This window comes from Pelmatolapia mariae, linkage group LG23 (genome assembly GCF_036321145.2).
Source record: "Pelmatolapia mariae isolate MD_Pm_ZW linkage group LG23, Pm_UMD_F_2, whole genome shotgun sequence".
Classification (NCBI taxonomy): domain Eukaryota; kingdom Metazoa; phylum Chordata; class Actinopteri; order Cichliformes; family Cichlidae; genus Pelmatolapia; species Pelmatolapia mariae.
The window spans coordinates 12,958,990-12,980,734 of NC_086246.1; the positions used below are offsets into that span (position 1 = coordinate 12,958,990).

General features: G+C 37.9%; 1 protein-coding gene across 4 annotated transcripts in view; it reads right to left on the reverse strand.

Annotated features, from left to right (window-relative positions):
- The window catches only part of LOC134620725 (gamma-aminobutyric acid receptor subunit gamma-3-like), a 153,901-nt gene that overhangs the window by 116,302 nt on the left and 15,854 nt on the right, over positions 1–21,745 (reverse strand). The window lies entirely within an intron of this gene.

Genomic DNA, 21,745 nt, shown 5'->3' on the forward strand with positions numbered 1-21,745 from the left:
ATCCCAGCTGACCATTCAACTCCCATATGTTCAGTATCCAAGGAGCACTGCAATGGAAATATGGCAGGCCTCGGTGGGCTGTCAAATGCATTTCCAAGGAGCCTCATCTTCATCTGACCTTGAAAATAAATGTGCTTTTTAATAACTGAGTGTGTGTCCTTTCTCCTAAAAGTAATCCACAATATTTTCTAGCTATTTGCTTGAGGTAACATTTGATGATTTAATTGTCACAGTGCCCTCTGGTGGATGGAGCAACAACTACAGGAGAAACAAAGCATATGTAGGGAGGTGGTCAGGGTGGATCGGAAGGTCAGCAAAACTTGAAATGTTTCTTATTGTAAGCCAGTGTGTGTGTGTGTGTGTGTGTGTGTGTGTGTGTGTGTGTGTGTTATTTTAAATTATTACAATTATTGTCATTTTATCATTTCCTTTTGAGTAAGAAAAGTTTGCATTGATAATCATTTTAAATGATGTTTAAAATTATAAAGTAGTCCAGAAACCACTTAAGACCAACAGTTAATTAATCAGTTATAGGTCACCCAGTAAATGCCAATTACAGAGTAGTATGCACACACTGTAATCCATCACTCAATACTCCATGCTGCACTGGAACAGCCCATGTCATCCACGCCGATCACAGATCATTTCATGCATGACCTCTCTGTTTCATCATTACTGTGTGTGAAGCTTTACTGCTAACATTACCTTTAGCTTGGGTTCGAATGGGCAATTTATGTCAGTGAAACAACAAAAAAATAAACTGAATGTATTTCCAGCAAAGTTGCATTTTAACTGCATACTGTGAAGATAGTTTTCTAAAACTTAACTAGTTTTAATAAATAGAATCTCAATGATTAGTTGTTCAAATTTGAGAAGCTTCAGCTAATTATCTAGTCCACATGTAATATGGAAATCATTAATGCTCTTGTTTAGAGTAAAGATTAGTAACTATCAAATCAACCTGTCTAGCATTTTCTACTCTGTGCCCCTATCATTTTTAAAACTACACATGAGTCTTCTTTAAAAAAAAAAAAACTAATACAATAGTGAAACGTGTAATTTGAATATAAAAATAAATCGCTGTTCGTATATTTCTGCTTTGACGTTTGTAATGATCTCTTATTGTTAGTGTAATATATAGCCACAGTCGTCATAATGGAACTCATGTAAATAAGAGGTGACAAGAGGAGTATTTGTGTCAGCCCTGTGGTGTCAGCCCCTTAGTGGTAATCATAACTAGGCCATGTAGTCCTTGTTGGTAGAATCTCAAAACACCCTTTTGGCATTACAGATTGACTGAAGCGTGTCAACACAAGGGCAGACTTTGCAGAGGTTTCCTTTTGCTTTTTCTTTCTCCACTTTGGAGCAAAGCATATTGATTAGAAAACAAAGTGTAATCAGCAGAAAAGAACACTTTACCTTTTGAGGTTCATCTTGGAAGATTAACAAGCTTACAAGAGAATCTATCCTGTAAGTATACGCTTGTAGCGAAACAGTAGTTCTAGTGAAACAAAACCCTGTTAAGAACAGTGGCCAATGTGGTTGTTTTTTACGTGTCACATTAGAGGAATGGAATCTAATCAATTCTAATCAGTTTAGTTCATATTTATTTATATAGCGTCAAATCACAAAAACAATATAAAGTTGCCTTGGTTTGCCCTGAGTGCTTGCTACCTTTTACAGTACTTCAGCCTGCAAATTTTAGAGCCATGTTTAATAACTACTTGTTATAAAAAAAATAATGGTCGCTTAATTCAGGTGGGGTGGCTACAATGTAAATAACCCCACTGGAAACTTGGAAGCCAAGGTTAATGTTTAGTTTAACTTATTATTTATGTTTATGTTCACTGTACTTTTACTGTGGTTAGTTGTTTGGTTAGGTTCAGTCACAAAACTACTTTGTTAGGGTTGGGTTAAAATACAACAGCAGTGAGGCTGTTCTCAGAATTGCTGTAACACATGCACTACCAACACTAATCAAACCCTTGTGGGTATCTTTCAGATCCCAGCGGCTTTGAAACAAGAAACTGGGATTGAGGACTGGCTCTGAGAACAATCAAAAGAACCAAACTAAAATATAATAAAAAATAAAACCATATAAATGCAGATGTCATCAAAATGAAACCTTATCTATTGTTATTAGAATAAAAAAAAATGACACAAACTGTTAGTGTTCTTCCCACTGCTTTTTATTAGTAAACTATTTAGTAAAGTTTAGTCCTCAGTTTTCAGTTTATTAGTGTATGAGTAATGGTTATTACAAAGGTTACAGACAGATGGTTCATCTGATCATGTGTGGTGTGTTTTTTTGAAACCGTATGCCCTTTTTACAAATAGTTTCCAAGGACATCTTTCCAGATGGTACTGGACTGAACCATCTGGGAAGATGATACTGTCAGAGGACTGAAGTAACAATTTTTGGAGTTTGACTCCCAGTATGTGTTGATTATGGCTGTCACGACATCATATTTTGTGTTTACTGTAACAAAAAGAATTCTCTTAAATGCTACTGAATGTCTGATAACATTTTTTAATACACTAATGTTGTCAGTCAGCTCTTTTCGGCAAATTAATTCTAAATGGAGTGAAGGGAGGTAGAGAGTCTATATTCATAACTTTACGAAAACTATAACATAAACAAATTTAAAGGGCACACACTGATACACAAGTTAATAGGCTTAGCTTTTTTTAGAAAGATTTTACAGTTAATAGACTCTATGTTTGGTATGGACATTTCTCAGTAGGAACCCACAATTAAATAACATGTAATGTGCATGTAGTATTAAATCTAAAACTCTCACATCACCACCTAATATTTGTGTATATAACAGCTGCAGCTCCCATGGAGAAAAAACTTCTTTGGTCTGTCTTTTCCAGCACTTCTCAGCACCCACACAGCACCGCACCACTCACTGCAAAACAGCAAAACTCCATGACACATACACAAACACGCAAAAAAATCTCGATGACCAAAAAATGTCAAACAGGAGCATCAGAAAACAAAAACAGAGCTAAAGGAATTAAGTGATATAGATTTTTTTTTAAAAAAGCTCTCTAAACCGAGTCTTAATGAAATGAGTCGAGTCAATTTGTTAGATAATGGATTTATTTACTTAGCACTTGAGCCAAATGTCAGGGCCAACCTCAGCTCTCTCCATTTCAAGTTTTCCTCTGTCTGGATGAGAACAGTTACGTAACTTGAGAACTAGGAAAAACACACGCGTGCACACCTGTAGGTCTTATTTTTTCAAAAATTATTTAAAAAGATTTGCAGTTTTGCTTTTAATTACATCAAGACACCTGTGCCCAATGACAAACCCACGCATAGCTTTCCTAACAAGTCAAGTGTCTTAAAAAATATTGTTGACGTAAGTGTGTGGTACCTCTTCTTTTGCATATAGAACAAAGTCGTTCGTCATCAGCCTTTATTCTGAAGCTATATGTCTAGCAACAATCCTAAAGCCAATCCTTGGAGCTCAGCTTAAATAAAGGTGTTTTTAGAGAGGCAGAACATGAAGTTGGAGTCCAGAGGAAAATAAGATTGTCATGATTTTGTTTTAACCCTACCCTCCGATGCTTAGTTTCTCATCTACTGCCAAGTGACGTATTCAACAAAGCTGCCAGGCATTGAAATGTGCTCACTGGGTGAAAGTAACACCTGTAAGCAGCGGTCAAGGTTTTGTGAAGAAACGTGACTAAAGGTGACAATGCCTCAGGGTTTTCATCCTATAACCTATTTATTTACATTTTGGCAAATCTTTAACATGATGCCTCCTCTTACTGGCTCTTCCTGCTGTAACCATGGAAACAGACAGCAGAAACACCTGGATTAAGGTTACAGAGAAGGAAAAAGAAAGAGTTTGATTTTTCCCAGCCAGCTAAAATGGCCTGTAAATGGCCTGTATTTGTATAGCGCTTTACTTAGTCCCTAAGGACCCCAAAACGCTTTACACTACATTCAGTCATTCACCCATTCACACACACATTCACACACTGGTGATGGCAAGCTACATTGTACCCACAGCTGCCCTCGGAGGCAGTGACTGGCTAGAAAAATGAGCACTGAATGGTTTACCCTTTTAATTTATATCAACACAGACGCGTTGGCCACACCCTGAAACCACTCACTGCAGTTTTTAGCTTTGAAATCTGAAAACAGATATCATCAAACTGGTTGTTCCTGATGGGGAACTCCACCAGTGAGACCATTTTTTGCCTTAAAGAAATTTTTAAATGACTAAAGCGGCTTGCTGCATATGATGAACAGCAGCCATCTGGTTCTTGCAAGCAGGAAGAAGTAGAGTCTAAAAATGATTGCCAAATGCTATTTGACCCACATCTGTAACATTTCAGCAGCTCCCCACTCCAAGGACAAGCTGCAGCGAGCCATCTGCACTGCTGAGAGGGACAGCAGCTGCAATCACCCGACTACTGGGAAACGGTTGTCCTTCATGCACAGGCTGTATTTATGGCTAAACTCTACCATTCAAATAAAAAAAGAAGGGGGAAAAAGCATCAGTTGACAGTCTCACCTCTGGCAGATACTGTAAGTTCAGAGCAGCTGAGTTATCAAAGATGATATATAGGATGTGAGTCCTGCCTAATTTGACAAATTTGATGCTCCTTAGAAAGAAGTCTTATGGGAGATCTGGTTTCTGTGTGTAAATCTGCAAGATACAGATTTAAGCACAGCACTTTTATTGAGTTAGAACCATGTTTTATATGAAAACCTGTCAACACACATAGTTTGACAAGTCATTGCAATACCCTATTGAAATAACTTTAATAAAAAAATTAAGTTCAGTATATTCCAGCTCCTACCTTCCTTTATCTTTACTAAAAAGAAAAAGCTGTACTGATTCGTAGAATTTTAAGAGGAAAAAAAGCCCTTGCCCAAAAAAACCAAACAATCTAACAAACCAAAAACTGATGTAACGCACTTAGCTAGTCCTGAAAAATAGCTTCAAAAACTCACTAATGTATTGGACTGTTAGGATCAGAGTGTAAACATAATCCTCAAATAGCACTCATATGTGTGGTTAGTTTTACAGGTTATTACACAAGTTGCTGTTTTCTAAACACAGCTGCAGTCAGTTCATTTCAATATCAAGCCCAAACAATAAGACCTGCTTTTCTTCTATGCCCAATTAGCAGTAAATTGCATGTCGCAAACATTAGTTAATCAATTTGCATGCTTGATTTAAATATTCTCCTCCCTGCATTTTGTATCATGAGAAAAAAAACCCTTGAAGCACTTATTGAACATGGCAAGTTCAATAACCTCTTGCATGCAATCTTGTCACAAAGAGTGATTCAGTACTTTTTTAATGCTAAAGCCAGTTTGTGCTACTGTAAATTTGGCCATTTGTTGGCTATCTGCACTTCCTAGGCAAAAAGCAAGCACTGGACCAAAGAAGAAAGCATTACATAAATCTGTTATGTGTTGTTTTATGTTTTACATGGACTACATAAGTGAGTCATGATTTAAACGTTGGATGTGCTAAATTTTGTTAAACCTACGCTGTTTTAATCGTTTTTTACTCAACGGCCATAAAAGTGGAATGGGATATTGTTGTCACCCTGCTAGGCAACATGGACACCCATGGTTGTGAATGAGATAACAGGACTTCGATATTGATACCTTCTGTGTATCTACTGAAAATCTCGGATAAGTCCGAAACTCAGTGACCTAAACCTCAAGGTCAGAGGTCAAGTTTTCCAAAAATCTTGTGAATGCAATAGCTTGCGAACAAGGCAGCGTAGAATTTTCAAATTGATACCATGTGTCCACTAGAAAGCTGAGTGGTACCACTGGTGCCCTGGGCTGGGCTAAGCTACTTATAACTAGTGGTGGAATCTTCATTTTCTGCATTTGGAGATAAAAGTGTTATCAGTCTCCTTAGTTTGAGGTGAAATGTGTACTTCCAAAATACGTTTACTTTAAATAAGCACGAATTATATATAATGGCTAGAAATATAACAAATACAGTGTATAGCCAGTATCGAAATAAGTGTACAGTTTCTGATTTTTCAGAAGGCGTAAATAACAAAGCCCAAATGACTGGCTGACATTGCAGTAGAGTAGGGGCCAGTATTAAAACATAATGCTTTTTTGCGAATCAGCACAAAAAGAGAAAAAATATAAAGCTGTAGGCATTGTATTCAAGCTAGCTACCAGAGCCGAAGTAAGACCTTGATGTACAAGTAAAGAGAGAGAAGAAAGTCAAAAGACCATTAGAGTTTAAGCAGGCAGAGAATTGATAAAGTGTCCACATGCAAATAACCCTTAGATTTTCTCACTGAATCTGTTTCATAAACTCAGAAACAACTACCTTTAACAAAAAGTGCAAAAACCATGAGGCAGACCATTAAACAATGCCTAAATGAGCTATTGTCTTCATATTGTACTGTGCTACATTTCTGTGTTTTTCTTTTGTAAATTTGTGACAGAACACAGAAACACAGCCAAAGATGTAACAAAAGTAGGCAAACAATGATGCAATCAAGAACAACCAGAGTTTCCAATATTTCTAGCATTTATCTTACCTTCATTGTCTGCAGTATCTCTCAAGACTAAGCCCAGAGAAAGGTAGTTTGAATGTATTTCTGATGTATAACCAGCAATTTAACAACCAACACTCTGTTCTGCCCCAAAATTGTCAAGCAAACCTTCTCAGCTACGCAGGGCAAGCCTCTCTCATCGCAGCCACAACCCTCAGGGGGTGAAGCCTGGCCGGTCAACCTGCGAAATTTGCCCGCATAGAGATGCTGGCAACTTTTCCATCTTTAGCCTGTGATGGTAATGCTGTGTGAATTGTGACTGATTCACCTGTGTTTTTATTTGAAAGCTCATGTTATTTATAAACATGCTACTTTTTATCTGTTTGCATTGTTATTAAACATAACATTTAAAGAAGAAGTCTGATATTTTTAAGTTAACAATTCACAGAAAATAAAGGTAGAGAAATGAAATCTGGTTTTGCAAGTTAATCTAGAAGGTCTAAAATTTTAGGAAACAAACAAGTTAAAAAAAAGTTCAACTTCGCATGCCTCATGCTGTTAAATAAAAGCAAAGCTCCTACACCTCCTTTCTCTTGTCTGATCACCTATTTACCTTTGTCATCCAGCAGAACTGGGGCTGCACTGGACTCCTAGCTATAAGTACACATTAATGAAATTAAAGCAGGGTATTGCTGACACAAATCTTCCAAATATAATTTAAATTGAAGTGTGCAGCTTCACCGACTGACCCTTGGAGAGTCTTGGCTAGCAAACGTGTTACATAAACTCGTTCGTTTCAGCAGACAGAGATAAAAGATGACATCAGGTGTTTTGTGGATTGGTAAAAACTCATATATTCCCTTTATGAATGCATAAATAAGGGGTGAAAAAAAAACTCATTTACTCCCTAATAAAAAGACTTTCCCCTTAGACAGATATTGCCCAGCTTTGTAGGTGTGTGTGCAAGTCCAGTGTAATTGTGTGTGGGTGTGTGGGAGACCGAGCGAGCACACACTGTACTGTGGAGATTGTACTCAGCTCATTGAACCAAATATTATAGATCTTGGAAGGAAGTGGGGGTGGGGGGCTCTCTTCGTTCAGCTTCCTTCAGTTTAATGAGAACCAAGCAAAGGGTAAGATTTTACTGTTTATGAATCGCCACCAGGCAATAGAAAGAGATGCTCAGTACACACCTTTTCATCATACAAAGAAGCGGGTGTTTCGTGAATTAACCCCCAAATTACATTTCTATGAATACCTAAATAATAAAATTCGTCTCCTATCGCTTGTAAATGAGTAGTCTATCATTCATTTATTGCCTTAATTATTTAGTGAATTGAGGTGACTCATAAGCTAGAGTCATTATGACTTTGTTCACACAATTTGAAGATTATGGTGCAAATAGATGCAAATGGAGGGCTTTGTGTCCCCACTCAGGTTAATCCCACGATACACAGGATAAATTTATAATTATGCTAATAGGCCTTGGACGACAGCCAAAACAGTCTAATGCTATAATCTCCCCCCCTTTTTTTGGGGGGGGGGGGGGGGGGGGGGTAAGAACACTGGAATATCAGATGTAGTCACAAGTGTACCCGCTGTCTTGCTAAACTGACATGAGCTCGGTCAAAGAGTTCAGTTCTCAGTAAGCGCTAGTGCAACTTTCCCACGACCAACTTTGTTACTTTAACACGAAGAAGCAAAAATCAGAGACGCTCGTCACAGCTGGAGACACTGTGCTGATTTAATTAGACTTTGTGTCCATCAGGTAAACAATGAATTATGCATTACTCGGCTCCCCGTGTGCAAGCACAACAATGGAAGATACCGGGAACCAAACAAAAGGAGTGTATGGGATGTGTTTAGCACTTTCAGACTTCCAGAAAAAACAGCGCATGTGTCTCTGGTGAGGTTAAGTGTTTAAAAACATCCAGCTTATTTCTTTAGCTTTACTGAAATCTCATGGAAGATTTAAAATGCCTATATTAAACTGTATCTGTTATATTAACTTACTGTCATCATTAAATGAGCATTGTTTAAGTCTTTTGCCTTTAATGATTAAATGCATAACAAATGCAGGTTTTGTGAGGTGGTGCAAACAGCCCTCAACTTTTAGAGGAGACACATTGTGAATTTAGAGAGTTTGAGGTCCCTGTGGTGAGGAGGGTTAATGTTATTGATGGCAGCCATGCCGGGCAGCCTTTCACATTAAAACTTTACTGTGCAGCTGTTTTCAGGGAAATTATACGTAACATGGTTGCTTCAAAATAATGAAAGTCTATCACTGAGTCTCAACATTCCAGATTGCTAGGTTTTGCTGGGTATTTTGATATTTATAGCCTTTTCCTCTATGTTGTCATGGGAATCTATCCTCGCAAAATCTCGATAAAAGGACTAAATAACTATTAAGCTTTAAACTTTACAAACAAGGCCCCACATCTCTCAAGTGAAGAGGACATGTCCACAGTGCTGTTAGATCACAAGTCATTGTGATGTGTAATTTAGAAATGCCCTATATAGACGAAAGTATTGGACCACATAACTTAACTGTTTCCCCCTTTGATGTCTGTTAGTTGTTGTCAAATTTAGGTGAGTTTGAATTCAGGTGTTTTCAGTTTCAGTGTCACAGGTGTTTAAATCAAGCACCTAACCATGCATCATTCTAAAGACCTCACTGAATTCGAGCGTAGCACTGTAACAAGTCAGTTTGTAAAATCTCATCTCTGCTAGATATTCCATGATCAGTTGTAAGTCGTACACCCTAACCCTAAGTGGAAGTATTTAGCAACCACAGGAACTCAGCCACAAAGTGGCAGATCGAGTAAAGTTACAGAGTGGAATCATTGAGTGTTCAGGCGCATAGTGCATAAAAGTCTCCAACGCTCTGCTGACTCAGTGATTACAGAGATCCGAACCACCTCTGGTATTAAGATCGACATTAAAACTGTGCACCAGAAGCTTCGTAGCGCAGATTTTCTTTCCGAGCAGCTCCTGTAAGGTGGACTGCGTAAGCGTTTCAGTACTCTTGTCCATATAGCGTATGATATACAAGAAAAAACATGCAACCCCCCTACATTGGAGACTCTCATTGATGGATGGATGGATTCATTATATAGGCTACCTGATGTTGGATGTAAGACTTCTGAAAAGCCAGCCATGTGTTTAAACTTTAGTACAAGCTTCTATTTCGATTACTGTGAAAAATACAGCCATTCTGTGTCATTATTCTCTATTATTATTATTTTTTTCTTTCTTTGCTACATTTAGGCATTTTAAGGCTTTTATGGGTATTTGATTGAACTGCTGTGGAGAACAAATGACAAATAATTTTGTAAAAATTAGAACAGTGGAAATAAAAGTTAGTATATAACCTGTTCTATTATTTTAAAGTGGCATTTTAAATACTCCATAAACTCTTTTAAAACTAACAAAGTCATTTGACCAGAGTAGATTTAAAAAGGCTACTTTTGGCTGTTCTCTTGCCACAAAGAGTCACTCTGCATGTTTGATTTTACAACGTTTTATACTAAATTCCCTTCAGGATGCAACCCCAAAGGGGATTTCTGCTAGTAGCTGGAATCAAACCAGCAACCTTTTGCTTCCCATGGAAATGTGCTAACCACAATAACATTGGAGGCCCTAGAAAGGCTTTAGAAACAAAGTACTTTTATTTTTTCAGTGGTCAACCTTACGGTTATTTCAATAAAGAGAGCTCATTAGAAGGAATAACCGGTCGCGTCAGATGGTTGTCCCTCCCTGAACCTGATTCTGCTGGAGGTTTCTTCCCGTTAAAAGGGACTTTTTCCTTCCCACTGTTGCCAAAACGATTGCAAAAAGGGTCATATGATTGTTGGGGTTTTCTCTGCTTTCTTTGTATTATTGGAGGGTTTTTACTTTACAGTATGAAGCACCCTAAGGGAATTGTTGTTGAATTGAACTGAATTTAAAGGAACTGAACACGATTTATTGATATACAAAATTGAATTAAGCTGTTTTGCTTAATTCTATCTTCTCATAACAGCAAAACAGAATTCCAGTGGTGATAGGAATCAGGGCAGGACCCTGTGGAGTCTAGATGCTGATGGTGGAGATGAAGATGGAGGCTTGGTTTGAGCCTGAGTAACATAGGAGAGGTGGAGATGGGGAGGAGTGGGCTGGACAAAGGCATCTGCATGGGAGAATGACAGATGAGCAGTGAGTTTTAAGTGAAGAAGGCAGGCAAAAAGATGATTGGACTAGACCTGGGATGTCAGCAAAATGCTTGATAGTGCGGGAAAGTGAAAGTGCTGTAAAGCACAGATTAGTTGCTAAACACCTGGGAAGCAGACAGATGTGAGACTACAGATCTTCCTTATTGAACTCATGCATAAGCTTCATTATAGTTGTGTTTTTCCTGATTGATTCATTTTTTTTTGAAGATTTATTTTCATCACAGTTCAGAGTGGGTTCATTCATTTTAGATTAGTCATTAGTTTTAGTGTCAGTTTTCTAACAGGGATGTTGGAATAAGGAAATAAAAACAACAACAACAAAGTTTTTCAGGGACAAAATGTAAGAACATCAGAATGGGGATTACAATATGAACACTTCATGAAGACATCCTCATGTCTCTATAAAAGAATGTACCAAAGCCCAATTAGACAGGTTAGATCATCAAATGTGACCAGATACATAAATATGAAAACTTTATTATTATTTTAAATTTTTGTGAGTACACAATATTGTTTCAGATACTTCCATTCTTTTTTCCACCAAAGTCTACACTGTAAAATATAACTTGTTGTTTCAACTTAAAAATATGAGGTAAAGGGCTGCCTTAAAATTTTAAGTTAAGTCAAGAAATAGAGTTTGTTCTTATAACACAACCAATTGTTATCTTAATGAAAAATCACATGTTGTCTAAACTTTCATCTTAGTTTAGTTGACTGAGATTTATTAGTCAGTTCAACTCCTTTAATTGTCATCTTTACTTGGGAAAACCCTTTCAGCTAAATTAAAATAATCTATTGTTTAAACTCTTGTCCTAGTTCAGTTGACTTGGGTTTTTTAGTTAATTCAAATACTTTAGTAGTTCTTTTAACTTAGGAATCTATTTTAGCTTAACTAACATAATCTGTTAGCTAAGTTGATTTAAGTTTATTAATTAACTGAGCTCCTTAAGGTAGCTGAGTGAACTTGTAAATCAGTTTCATTTTAATTATCAGAGTTGATTGACTGGATGTAAAGAAAAATGTGTATTAAACATCTTAAGTTTTGTTTTGTTTTTTTTTGGCTTTCTAACATCCATTTCAGCAAAACTACCTGTTAGGTTTATCTTAGATCTCAGGTTTAAATATCTACATTCCTTTAAATTAATTTTCTGTTGTTTACAGAAAAAAAATAAAACCCCACAGATTCCATTAAAGTCTATCTGATCATTTCATACAGAAAGTTTGTTTTAAGAACATGACAAGACAATTACTCATGAGCACCCAACATTCACCATTTATTGTGCCATCTTAGTCATCTGAGAAACAGAAAAATCAGTGACGTAGCTCATCAGGCTCACAATCCATCAAAACTCAAAGGCTGCTCCCTGTGAAACAATAAATTTGAACTTGGTCTTGAGCCCAGTTTGGGTGAAGATGAAATTCTGACCAATACTCTAGGAGCAGTAGTGATTCTTGTGAAGTAACAACATAAAGTCTGCATTAATGTAATGTATCAACGGGACACTTGCTATTTTAGAAAAGTTATTCTTTACATTTACAAAATTTTTAAACTTCATTGTGCTCAGTCACACCTGTTAGCATAAAACGTGAAATATTAAAATAGTACAAAACCTTTGATAAGTGACAGTAAAGATCAGTTTATAATAACTAAGACATCAAACTCTTGTATTTGTCTTCGTTTACAATTGCAACAAATTCCACAGAACCAATATCTCTGAAAATGACTGCATGCTTCTGAAACATTTGATAATATGGATATTTCAGAAACATTAGTTTGAGTCTGCTCAATTGCAAAACAAAGGAAAAACTACTGACTTGCATGAGATAAGCATCTGCAAAGTCCAGCATTATATTGTTGTTCACATAAGTTTCTTAAACCATGAACAAATGAGTAATTGTCTAATCTGGAATGTAAAGTGTAGTCATTTAGTGACATACAAAAGTGAGAATGAGAACTTGCAAGAATAAAAAAACAAACAGTAAAATAAAAACTGTCCTTAACACTAAGGATCATACAATTATAGTTCTGCATGGCTTTCTGCAAGAGTCTGTTTCTTAGACCATGCACTAGTGAGATGCACTGCCTTCCACCAATGTTCATTAGGATGTTCTGAATGACTTCAAAGATGTCCTTAAGTTCCTTTGGATAGTCTATGTTGAGGGCAAAAAGAAGGCCCATCAGCATGGAAATGGCACTTGAGACATCCCTCAGATTAGACAGGATTACTGCCGCCTCAAGGACAACCAACACATCGATGATGTCTTCTTCTTTCACCATCGCAATGCCAACTTTCATCCTCTTAGAAAACGTGTCTTCAATACCTGTCAGCTATAAAAGGGTTCAAAGACAAAAAAAAAAAAAAAATTACACAATTACAATTACACAATATCCCGTGTGCTTAACAATTCATGTCTTTCCAAAGAAGAGCCATACTGATGCTTTGGATGATGGTGATTGGCTTTGGGTAACACTTATTAGTTAAAGTTTTTTCAGAATGAGATATGCACCCCCATGTTACAAATCCATTTCTTGCTTTAAACAAAGACCATGTTCATAAATAACTGAGCATGTCTTCAATTGCAGAATTCAAACAAAATTTTCAATTTAAATGGTAAATGGCCTGTATTTGTATAGCGCTTTACTAGTCCCCTAAGGACTCCAAAGTGCTTTACACATTCAGTCATTCACACACATGGGTGGATGACTGAATCGTGACTCAAGAGTTGACAGTTCGTCTTATAATTGGAAGGTTGCCGGTTCGAGCCCTGGCTCCGACAGTTTCAGTCGTTGTGTCCTTGGGCAAGACACTTCACCTGTTGCCTACTGGTGGTGGTCAGAGGGCCCGGTGGTGCCAGTGTCCGGCAGCCTCGCCTCTGTCAGTGCGCCCCAGGGTGGCTGTGGCTACAATGTAGCTTGCCATCACCAGTGTGTGAATTTAAATCTACTTATGCTAAATATTGGCTGTGCTCTAAACCAAATCTGGCTGAGAATACATGAAATGTGCAAACTGCAGCTACACTACAGGATCAGATTATGGCTCCATAGACAATGCTTCTTTAATCAGTTTATTGATTAAAGTTTATTTTTTCCCCCTATATTAACAGCATGAAAAAAGAGCATATAGACATGGCTGAACAGGTTGCATAATTGGCACTGAATATCAACATCCACCTTTACCCAGCTGCCCAATGACTCTCGGCCAGTAACCTTTAATTGCTTACCCAGTCTACACAGTCTCTTTTCCAGGGTCCAGGACATTTCCCCAAAGTATTGCCCCCCACAGCTGTAGCAGCCACTGCAGCCCCTTAAATATCCTAATATCTCTGCCATTACAATATACAATGTGAGAAATCAAACGTAAAGCTGAAGTGAACAGTACAGCAGCGAAATGTCAAAGACCCTGGTGAAGACATGAATAAACACAAGACACTAATAATATCAATGCTAGCTTGCCAGTTAGTTTCTCTGAAACCCAGACCAAATCCAGTGTCAAAGATCTTGTAATAATACATTTGGTGAGGAAAAAGTACACATGTACTTTTTAATTTAAAATCCACTGTGGTGCTGTCATTATTAAATTTACTAAAAGAAACAATGCTAACCTTCACAGTCTTGAAAGTGTGTGAGGGATCTTCCTTTAGAAAATGAGGTCCTCTGTCCTCTTCCTTTGTGTAGGGCTCTGGTCAAAGAAGTCAAAAAGAAAACAAAAACACTTTTTAAACAGTGTTTATGAAGCATGTAGACAGCTCCAAATTCACAGCTTTTTGATGCATAATTCCATCAATATATGATTATCATTGGAGATTTTGAATCAGGCTTATCAGGACATTCAAGTAGAATATGATATCCAACCTACCACCAATATACATAGATTCTGTAAAAGTTACCACACTAAATGTCCAGTTGTGAAATATGATGACAGACTTTACTTATCAGCTTTCTTTCAATGAGTTCATCAGTTGAACTGGATAACCTAAAACTTAAACAAAGGATTAGATTTCGCAGTTGAACACTTACATCATCTCCGAAGCATCTTATGAGCCTAGTTAGCCTTTCTATGCCGCTCTTGATTTTGTACAGCTCCACGAACCTCTCCATAATGGTCAAGCACAGCAAAAAGGAACCCTTTCAGGTCAACAGATGTAAGACGGGCAAATTCTGCTTCAACCTGAGCAATAGAAGAAGAGGGGTGGAGAGTACAGGCAGAATTAAAAAAAGATTCTTTGAGACCCAAATTTAAGCAAACAGTCATCTGAGGCCCATTAGAGAAAACACAAACACACAAAAGCAAACAAACAAAAAGATGCACTTTACCTGCCGTTCAGCAAACAAGGAAGTTCAGAGAAAAATAAGCTCTGTCTTGAAATCTTTTAAAGTAGAATGATTGTGAAAATGACTTATGTGATGTAAAACTTTAGTAAACGTGCGATTAAAAGAACACTGAGTAAAAGGACAAGTAACAATTTCCTTATTCCTCAGATGTTTACCTTGATGAGCAATACTGTTTTAGTCCAACTGCCTCATTAAAGTTACACAACAGGCTTTTTACATTAAAGCCAGCAAGTCCATTACATACTCCCTTTTTAGATCTGAAATACTGTGCACATTCTGTGTATATGTAGTGGACAGCAATTTACCCAAAAGAGTGCAAAGTTTGCAAGTCCACCTCATTTAAATGACAAAGACAGATGTGATCATCTAGACCTGTGAAAATAAATTAATGACAAACCTGCAGTTATGGATGTTATTACAACCACAAGAACCTAAACAGTCTGCTCCATTGCTTTTGTTAATGAATCATTTGTTGGTAACACGTCTGAATATTTAGTTTATGCCACCTGCATGTGATCATCAATAGTGCCATATTACTTCTTAAGAAGTACCCTGACACTACAATCTTTATATCATTTGTTCTACAGAGCTATTAAATTACAATATAATCTGAGGTGTTTCCAGTGTGACAAAATGCACAAATTGTAACTTACCATTTGACTCCACTGACAAAAATAAATCCCCAGCATCAAGTTTGGCTTCACAGACCTAAAATAAGTAAAATAAAAATATATGTTATAATTATATTGTTTTTGCCATTTATTCATGTTTGCTAATTTTCTGACATATAAACAATGTTAGTTTTGTTACAATACAGAGAATGCAGTTTAATTAAAAGGTAAATTATGCAAAAAAAACCAAAAAAACTTCTGCAGTATACCATGCCAAAAATCAGTGTCTCTGATGCCAATTATTTTATCACTACAGCTCGTTTAGTATGGAAACTCACACAATCTAGTCATACTGATCACAAGAGTTCAAAAATAAGTCAAAATAGTGAGCTGTTGTTAAGCATAAAGCATTTCAGGGTAACAAATAACTGCACAATATAATTAAAGCAAAAAATAAGCACACTGGAGGACTATCTGATAAAAACTAATATAATGCTGGTTTGTAGACCATATTTTGTCTCTGTTCTCAGTGCACTCTTGCAGCTTAGCATGCAGCAGTTAATAACACCTTAAGTGATTACATAGGGATAAACAGATGACAACAAGCATCCGAGTCCTGCCAAAAAGTTCTTTTTGAACGCAGCCAGTTATTGGAAATATTGCCAAAATGAACTTCCACCAAAATACAACAGCCTGTGAACTTGAAAGAAATTTACAAGTACAGAGACAATATGAAATAAGCTTTATTAATTAGCTGAGTTAGCTTGCTAATATCGCAACAGGGTGAGTGCACAACCTTAAAGCTAGCGGCACAATACTTGTGATTTGCTCAGCGCCACATTAAACCCATAAAAAAGGCCATGTGTCAGTTTATTAGGTCAAGTTTGGTCATGACACACAAGCTGGACCTTGTCGGCTAAAGTTACATTAGCTAAAGCAAACATTTCGGTAAAAGAGAAAAACACACGTCATGCCATAAATTCAAAACATGTTCCAACTTTTGTAGCTCTCTTTCCTTATAGTTATAACCAATGTTACTCACCTTGAAAGCATATTCCAAAGAAGACGATTAGAAAACGTCCAAGTAAAGTGAGCATGTCGTTAACCGCCAATTCCCCATGATGCACCTCGGTAGCAGTCACGTGAGGCAGTTTTGAATCCTGCTGTGCTCAACTTACCCGCATTGTCAAGTTCACATAAGTTTCTGATTTAGCTGGACATGAGTTTTCAAGTTAGCTTTTTTTGGTGTAATTGGGACGTTTTTAACTTGTAATTCTATGTTATAACAACAACTTCAGTCATCTATCGTCAAACTGATGTAGAATAATATGTCGAAATAACAAACAGCTAGAATTACATTTTACAGTGTAGTTTTTATTTTTATTTCTGTGAATTAAAATGTTTTGGTTTTCCTCACCTAGTTTAAGTTATACCAATACTTTGCATACATAGCAGTTCTGCTAAATAAACTGGCCTTAACTGGAAGTACAGACCGCACAGGTTCAAACTCCCCCTCTTGTCTCCTTCTATGTTTTAAAAGTCTATCCACACCTCCCAAATCCCTGGCTAACCGGCGGAGCTTTGGCTGGAGTGGAGTGGACATGGGAGACTCAGATGGAAATCGATTTAATGGTTGGAGCTCATGGGGATGGGAAATGTGTCAGCCATGATCCAAGCCTAGCTTGGTCTTATTACCACCTAATGCACTTCACTTTGGTATCAGTCCAGCGCTTTAAAGCTCTACATGATTGCTTGGCCATTCCTTTGTGGTTTCTCATTAACTCCGGAACGCTGAAGGAATGAAAGGCAAGGTTTTACCAAGCTCCACTACCTTTCTTTGCACAAGAATTAAATATTTTAAGAGATGCTAAATTCCTGGTCAAGGTCTTATGCTTGCCACCTCGGACAGTGTGTGTTTACCAAACAAAAGAAAAAAAAGCACAAGTAGCTGCATTAATTTGCAAATATTTCTGTCAGTGCACTTGTGTTCGCTTGGAAAGTAGCTCCGTATTTTCAACCATTAAAGATGTACAGATGTTTGAAACAAATATATTAATTTGTTCATTTAATCTGTAAAATGCAACAAAATCGAAGAGATCATCTTATCTGTAAGTAGAACTTATAATGATCACAATGCCTGTCAACACACTCGTAGACATCACCATGGCGACACAATGTCCCACTCACAATATTCCACGGCAGATGACAATACATGTCATGATATGGATATCAACATTAAGAAATATGCTCAGCATTTAATTAGCAGCTCAGTCAAAAAGGCAAAAATGGAGCACAGCAATAGATTTCATTGGATGAGAGTGGACATTGTTGATAGAAAGCTGCATCCACCCTGGATGCTCATCGCACATCTTTTTGAAGCTGATAGCCGGTCGCTTGGCTTGCAGACTCTGCGTTCCTGAGCAGCCTTCTGATGTATTTACTACCAGGTCATCACCATGTCACTCAAAGAAATTCTTCACTGCCATTGGTAGTTGCTTCAGTTGTTCGCTTTGAAATTCAGCATACCTAGACAGTACCTAGACAGGACCCACACAAACATGGGGAAACTCCTCACAGAAAGGTTTCGGCTAGATGGTGGATTGAAACACAGGACCTTCTTTCTAGACGGCAACAGTGCTAACAACCTCAAAATGACAATTTTAACAATTTAACCTTGGGTCAATTTTCAAAGAGAAAATGACCAATTTAGGGCGTTTCTGACTAAACTGACCCAAATGTCCTTTGGTTTGTAACTTTGCTGCCAAAATATTAACACTCCAGCAGCCACTATGAGGCTTTAAATGCTGAAACCAAAGTCAGTGGGTGACATCATGACAGCTAGGTCCTTTTTTAATACACAGTGTACATGGAACTCATCTGCTTTAAGCTATTTTAAATATAAAATCGAAAAAAAAATTCAGAATTGGAAAATATAACAACCGTCCTCCGACAGCTTTCCTCTCTTCCAGTCAATCACAAGACAGGATGGAGATTTAGCATAGACTGGATATAAAATACTTGACTACTGTGATATCATTGAGTCCGGTAATGAAGCCTTCAGCTTGTCCTAATGTTTGGAAACCAAGGTGTGATGATGAAAGGTGGTAGGGGGTTGTGAATCATAAGCTAGGTCCACCCTAATGCAAACTCTGCATCTTCCATTTTGACTTAATAGATACAATAAGTTATGAAACAAACAGCACCTTCTATTCAGTAGAAATTAAACGTAGAAGAGAGATCATGAATTCATCAGGAAAGTGTTTACTGAGCAAAGATGAAGGTAGTTTCCTCATAGAAAATAAAACTTTTCTTTGTAACCAGAGAGGTTGCCCCCTACTGATCATTAGAAAGAATGCAGGTTTAAACTTTTGGCTTCACTTTTCAGACCCAGAAGTCCATCTTTGGCATATGCATATGCTTATGCTGATTTTTTGGTGTTATGTGGGACTCTTGAGCCACTGCGCCAGCACATCATAATCCCCCCAAAAGTGATGAGGGAGTCTGTTTCTGGATATTTACCACATGACTGGGGCAATGATGAGAAGATTTGTCTTTTTGGTGAGCATCAGGTGTTACAGACCTTTCGCCCAAGTGTACCTCAAACTAAGATTCAGCTTGAGAACCACCTTCCTTGTCCCAAAGAATAACAAGTTGAGTACTCTTTAAAAAGACACTGCAAACAAACTGGAGTGCAAAACTCAAGAAAAGAATGATTTATCCTCAGATATTAAGCCTCCCAAACACACACACACAAAGCAAGAGACATTTGCATTACAGAGCCCATAAAAGGTTACATCCACCAGCTTGTGTGTGAGTCTGCAAGTGTGTACACATTCGCATCTGCCATTTCCACACGTGTGCTCACACTGGCATGTCTGTGAAACTGGCGTACCACCCTCCCACAGGTGACTGTCGGTTCGACTAGCCTGGCTACCTGAGATGTGAGGAGAAGCATTTGCCAGGACTCTAAACTCCTCTTCATCTAATGAAATGTCACTGGACTTGAAATAGCCCATCGAGGAGGCTTGTGAGAGAATTGTCCTTTCAGCTGGTGAGGTGTTACCGCTGTGCCAAATGTCAGCTCTGTGAAGATCAAGCAGAAGAGGCCTGCAAGGGCCAAGTTGGCCTCAAAGCCAACAAAGATCTGAGCCAGGGGTGCAAAGAGTAACTATTAGAAACGCTGCAATTTTGTGCGGGAATTCAATAAAGCAGCTGTTAAAATGTTACATACGATTAAGCCACTGACAAAGCAGGGCTACAGTTATCACCCTGTTTGCCCAAAGCCCCTCTGGATAGCACAACCCTTCTAGCATTCAAAGATTAAAAGTGTAACACAACCCTTTGTCTCCTGCTGGTGACAGCTCACATTGCTGTTTTTTTTTTTTTTTTTTTGCCTCCCTGGCATGCTTTATAAAACTGGATTTTAAGGATACTGCAGTTCTAAACTTGTTTGCATCGGCTGCTTGCCAAGGCATGCTGGCAGCTGTGACGCCGCGGGTACAGCTGTGCTTTGAGATTAATGCTCACAATCGTAACTCTGGCATGGTACAACACAACACTAACTCCATCACTACGACATCTGATTTGCTGGTGACAAGGTTAGGGGAAATGTCAACTTCGTCCTGATGGTTTTGCAATATGAAGGCAGTAAATTGTGATATCACCCACTGGTTGTTATGGTAGCCCCAGAAATTCCTAGAGTTCATGCATATCGTGGGTTCCACCTTTTCCAAGGCCTTCCCCTTGATGTCTCCCTCATTTCATTCCACAGCAAGAAGCACTCAAAGAGCACCAACCTCAAACCAAGGCAGCTCACTCTCCAGGCAGTATTTACTTTTACTTTTAAGGGAATACTATTTTGTATATGAACAGTATGTCAGAGTAGACGATGGATAATCGATATTGACTTAATAACCGGCCCGGTACCAAATGACTCACAGACCGGTACCATGGCCCAGGGGTTGGGGACCGCTGTTTTAATACAATTAATGGTAGCAAAACAGTTTTAAATAGCTCTATATGACAGTATTATCACTTTGATCTTCAGATCAATCCACTGACCTGTAAGGAGAGATCAGGGGTCAGATGTGACATGATATTTAAAATCTTTATACAGTACCTTATAAATGTTGACAATACACACCACACTTGTAAGAATAAGAGTTTCTACAAGGGTTATAAAGGTTTTTGTCAATTTTCAACCAATAAATCATTAGACCTTGGTGGATGTAAGCCAAATTATAATGTATTGTTTAAATGACCCCACTCTACAACACTACAAAGGTTTTATGAGTACTTGTGCTACCAAAAACATTATCTCTATGGCAGGGTGAAACAAACTGAAGTGATTAACTTGTGCTTAGACACGCCAGCAATCCAAAAATCAGATATTGTTATGTAATAATGGGAGAGTACACCACTCGCTATCACGCCACCACTCATTACACCAGTTCAAAAAAATCCAATGATCATAACAAAGTGAAAAAGTCGTGATCTATGGAGGTCCCACCTTATAAGACATCCATCTGCAAATCATAACAGAAAACCTGCAGAAGTTCTCCATCCATGTCCCATGTCAGGACTTTTTAGTTAACACCATGAGGTAAGTAGATTGACCAGTTTAATGTACTATTAACTTTGGTAGTGAAGTATTATTGCTAACGTAATTTATTGCTTTCTACCCTGATGTTGCCTTCTACAGCATACCCAAGAGTTATGTTGTAGTCTTTTTACTACAAGCCACGTTCCGCCGTTGACAGGTGGAGTGGGGATCAAACCACCAACCTCTGACTGGTAGACGACCCACTCTTACTCCTGAGCCCCACCTATGCAAGGCTAAACTGGTGCTCCTGCTGTTTAACCTCTTAACCTTAAGCAGCTCACTGGTAAGACTGAAGATTATTAGGGTTAGGATCTATTTGAGTTTCATGCAAAAAGAGCATACTTTCAGAAACTACACTGAGAAAGATGTTATCTTTCAAATCAATTCTCTTGCAATTTGACCTTACAGTATGCTTGGTGTATGACTTACCCTCGGGTATGTTAAATAAGTAAAAATTCATTACAAATGTATTGATGTGAACTGAACC